The sequence below is a fragment of the Impatiens glandulifera genome, chromosome 9, assembly GCF_907164915.1.
Source record: "Impatiens glandulifera chromosome 9, dImpGla2.1, whole genome shotgun sequence".
Lineage (NCBI taxonomy): Eukaryota > Viridiplantae > Streptophyta > Magnoliopsida > Ericales > Balsaminaceae > Impatiens > Impatiens glandulifera.
Genome location: NC_061870.1, coordinates 10,935,244 through 10,941,020, shown reverse-complemented (window position 1 = coordinate 10,941,020; position 5,777 = coordinate 10,935,244).

Here is a 5,777-nt window from a genome sequence, read left to right as displayed (position 1 = left end):
TGTATAGGGACAGAAAATCATAAGAAACTGTTTTTGTGGTCCAAAGACCAAAAATATTTTTAATAAATAAAAACATTTAATCTACTAGAATGGCAAAATCCATTGTTGATCTTCCAGGCTATGTACTCAAAAGAGTATTCTTCTTACTTCCTTCCTGCAATCCTCCTGCATCACCTCAGTCTCCTGAGTCTTTTCTTCATCTTCTCTTGCCATGAAGCAGGCCACCTCTTCTTCATCACTTTCACTAGATGAGAAGTAGGAATCACGGTTGTTTCGTTTGTTCTTCCCGTCACCTGCCATAAGAGCCTTCAGCTCTTTTCCATCATCCTTGGTATCTTCACGTTTTGGCTTCCGGCATTCCGATGCATAATGACCTTTAATACCACAATTAAAACAAGTAACATTAGCTTTAGATTTTTTACTGTCATTAGAATTTGAAGAGTTTGAGTTAGAGTTGCTCTTCTTCATGAAGTCGCCAATCTTCTTCACAAAGAGAGACATGGCATCGCTGCTCAACTGCTGAGTTGCCATCTTCACATCCGGAGCGGTTGGTGGCTCTTCAGAAGTTACCAGCGCCTTAGTAATAATAACGGATGTTGGTTGATCTTCTTCCATCCTACAGTTCAGCTCGAACTCATAGGCATTGAGATCAGCAAAGAGATCAAAGAGAGAGATCTTATTAAGATCTTTGGATTCTCTCATCGTCATCGTCTTTATGTCCCATTCCCTTGGAAGAGCACGCATGACGTTGATAGCAAGCTCCCTGTTACTATAGGTCTTGCCTAGAATGGATAGGGAGGAGACAATCTTGCTGAATCTAGTGTCGAAGTCGTTCATTGTTTCACCAGGACGCATCTTGAAGCTATCAAACTGCTGAGTGGCAACCATAATCTTGTTTTCCTTGGTTTGCTTGTTGCCCTCACACAGTTGGGTGAGTCTGTCCCAGACCTCTTTGGCATTATCGCATTCGATAATGTAGTTGAACATGCTATCATCGAGAGATCTGTACAGAACATCAAGAGCCATGTTGTTAGCTTTCTCCTTATCGATCTTGATAGGGCCTTCTGTGACGACACTCCACATGTCATCATGAAGAGAACAAAGATGAGCACGAACTCTTTTCTTCCATACAATGTAGTTTTCTCGAGAGAAAGTTGGAATGGATGTAGCACTGGCATCTTTGGTTATGGTCGACATTTTTAAGAAAAGCTTGAGAATAGAAACAGGGCTCTGATACCAATTGATAGGATCGGCTTTATCGATAGAGACGAGGGTCTGGCTATTGATGAAGGCTTATGAAAAACGGTTTGAAAGAAATCCTGTTAGGGATTTAATTCTCTTTCTATTCTACGCAAAATTTTGTAAACACTTGAAACAGAATCAAGGTGGAATTGTTTACTTGGGTTTGAAGCTCAAGATGAAGAATGAAAAGATGACGGAAATGAAAGAACACAGCAGTTTGTTTATGGATGTTCGGAGAAACTCTCCTATGTCACCCCTTCTTCCAACCACCGGAAGGATTCACTATAAAATGATTCGAGTCAAATACAGTTTGCACACACTTAGCTCACTATTGAATAGAACACACTCTGTTCAATTTACAAGATGAAGAATATCACTCAACTAATGGTGTTTTTGATTCTAGCTCTCTCTTGATTCACACACAGTACAATCAGGAAAGCAGCTTCACAGTATGAATATTCAAAGGCTTGATTTCTCTTTGTAATTCCAGCAAGCAAGCAAGATGATCGAGAGATTGTGAATTAACAAGACAGATTGTCCGTTGTCCTTGATATTTGATAAATACTAGGCAGAGACTAACAGTCGAATCTTTAGAATGATACGTGGCACTCTTCCATTAGAAAGCCTCCATTGTACGCAGCAGGTTCTGAGCACAAGGATCGTGGCCGTACAATAACTGGTAGTGCGCCAAATATTCCATCAGGGATGTACCTGCAAAACAAGTAATATGAGGGAAATTCTCTTACGTGGCATTCGTTGGTTGGTTGCATATAGCTATCGTACTAATCTTCACTAGAAAGTGGAACATGAGTAGAGTACAGCTATAGCACGTGGGTAGACGGGTGCTAGCTTCAAGCATACTGCTTAAACATAACATTAGACGTATTTCAATTAGACGACCTTGTCTAATGAAATCAAACATCCTCGTCTAATAGCGAATCCATTAGACCGCCTGGTCTAATGGGATTATACTTACGTCTAATTACAATCATTTCAGACTAATCTGAAGGAGTTAGACTACACGTCTAACTTTCACTAATTAGACTTCACGTATAATTATTCACTAACCATTAGACTGTACGTCTAACTCCACTGAGTTAGACTGCACGTCTAATTCCGGTTCTACTTCAGACTTATCTAAAAGAGTTAAACTACACGTCTAACTTTCATAATCCATTAGACTGCACGTCTAACTCCACTGAGTTAGAGTGCACGTCTAATTCCACATTCATTAGGCTGCACGTCTAACTCCACTGAGTTAGACTGCACGTCTAATTCCGTATTCATTAGACTGCACGTCTAACTCCACTGAGTTAGACTGCACGTCTAACTCCACTGAGTTAGACTGCACGTCTAATTCCATATACATTAGATTGCACATCTAACTCCACTAAGTTAGACTGCACGTCTAATTCCGTATTCATTAGACTGCACGTCTAACTTCACTGAGTTAGACTGCATGTCTAATTCCGTATACATTAGACTACACGTCTAACTCGACTGAGTTAGACTCCACGTCTAATTCCGTATACATTAGACTGCACGTCTAACTCCACTGAGTTAGACTGCACGTCTAATTCCGAGATCTATTAGACTGCATGTCTAACGCCACGAGTTAGACTTCACGTCTAATTACGGGATCTATTAGACTGCACGTCTAACTCCATGAGTTAGACTAAACGTCTAATTACGGAATCTATTAGACTGCACGTCTAACTCCACGAGTTAGACTGCACGTCTAATTCTGTGAATCTAATGCCAAATCGGTCTAATGAGCCTCATTAGAGACAAGTCTCATGAAATGTGACTTCGATACACCTGCATCAAAGCGCATAAATCATTTCATCATCAAAATCCCAATAGTCAAACTATTTCAACACTTAGTCAAAATAATTTGACCCAACATAAACAGATAAATAAAACACAATTAACAAATATAAAAGTGTTGAAACTAAAAATTCAAGTTTTATTTGACATGTTATGGACCAATTGGTTCCTATTATGGTCATGTCCTTGACCAAAATGTTTTTAGCATGAAAATGTTCGGGACCAATTGGTCCCTAACATGAAAATTCAAGTTTTGTCATGTTTTTTTACAACGGTTATTAATATCTTTCTGAATTCATTTATAACAGTTTCTATAAACTTATAAACACCTCAATTACCTAAAGATTCATTTGAAATGGCAAAATAAACGAATCTATCTTCCTTAAAAATAAATACATAAAGTATTTACTTTACCATGTTCTAAAATCTCTTAACTCAGATATAGAAACCATAAATAGAAATAAAAATAATTTCCAAATATTAAATCAAGTTCCTGAACATGTTCGGGAAAACCCTAACTACATGATGATCGTGTTCAGGAACTTACCTTTAGTTAGTGTTGGAATTTGATATAGTGGAAGGAAACTGATTCTCCTGAAAAGTAAAAGTTAAACGATTTTAGGGTTTTAGTTGTTCGTTAACATTGTTATTCGTCATTGATTTTAGGGCTTACCATTTTCAAAACTCGAAAGAAAGAAGGAATCGCAGAAGTTTGAAGTCGCGAAAGAAGGAAGAAGAAATTATCGAAGTTCAAAGTCGCGTAAGGAAGGAGAAAGAAGAAGTCCGAAGTTTCGTAAGGAAGAATGAATAAGAAGAACATACGAAAATGGAGAAAGTGAGAAAGAGAGAGATTAAAAAAAATAAATACAAATTCTTATTATTTCTTTATTTTTTATTCCACCATAGTTTTTTTCCACGGTGGCTGTCGGGTGGGGCGTCGCTGCCCCAACGTCGCTCTCCCTATCATTTTCCATTATTATTATTATTATTATATATTCCCTTTATATTTTATTAGACTATTATTATTATCATTTATTTATTTATCTATATTATATTATTATTATTATTATTTATTATTTTTATTTTATTTATTAATTTAGAATTAGTCCAGAATATAATTAATTTAGAATTCGGTGTTACGAGACCGTTTTCATAACTAATTATTTATTTTAATATCGTGCAATGAGTCTGCTTATGAATTTCATATAATATATTTTATAAAATAGGCTCATAATTTTTTTTTAAATTATAAATTTAGAGGTTGTAAAAAATGAGTGTTTACAAATATTTAAATTATAAAAAAATATATTGTATGAGTTTGAAATTTAATTTTTATTTATTTAAAAAACAATTAAAGGACATCCTTTCATTGGCTGTGTATCAAATTTCAAATCCACCGCTTTAAATTATCAAATATATAAATTAAGCGATGCACACAACCTAACATATAAATTGACAACATTCTCTAGGTGAAAAAAAATAGTTTTGATAAAATTATTAAATTTAAAATAAAATTATCAATCAAATTATATAATATTCTACATGAGTCTAATATTATTTATTGTGATATACTTATTTGAACAATAATAATATTAACAAATATGTCGATAGATAGTGATCGAGAGGGTCCATGTGCTTCCTAGAAGACTAAACAAACAACACAAATAGATGCGTGAACCACCTAATAAATTCATTTATATTTTGTTTTTTTATAATCAAAATTAATAATAATGGACATTGTCAAAAATAAATAATAAATAAATTGAATATAATTAATTATTTTAAAATAAATAAATTAGTATAATAGATAGTTGGACAAATATTAAAATATATTTAAATATATATATATATATAATTAAATAAAAATGTGGTAATTAATTTTTTGTTTTATTATTTGAATATATATATATATACTCATTTGTATAATTTGATAGTCCATTTTTTATTAGTTCAAATCATATGATTTTATATGGTCGATAGTATTTGGTTAATGTTTGTTGAAATGATCATACAAATGGTCAAAGTTAAATATCATTAGACAAGACATAACGGGATATGAAAGTTTTGTTAGACTTATTAATGTAAATTACTAACGAGTGACATTTAAAGTGATCGTAAATAAATGATCATAGTACGATCAATAAATAAATTTACATTGATAGTTGACAAACTTGTTCAAGTGAATTACTAACAAGTAATGTTCAGAGTGATCGTATGTAAATGAATGTAGTACTATCAATAGATACATTTATGCGAAAGTTAACAAACTTGCTCACGTGAGTTATCGACAAGTAATGTTTAGAGTGATCGTATGTAAATGATCGTGAGTACCTATTGGCCAATAGGACTTATTGTGAAAGGTATTTAAATTTTTTATGAAAGTTACTGACAAATAACATGTATTGCGATCATATACAAATGATCGTGGTACGGTTAACAAATAAGTTTATCGTGAAAGTTGATAAACTTGTCACGGAAGTTACTAACAAGTAATATGTAGTGCGATCATATATAAATGATTGTGGTACTATCAATATACAGGTTTATCGTGAAAGTTGATAAACTTGTAACGAAAATTACTAACAAATAACATGAAGTGCGATCATATAAAAATGATCATGGTACTATCAATAAATAGATTTATCGTGAAAATTGATAAACTTGTCACGGAAGTCACTAACAAGCAACATGTAGTGTGATCATATACA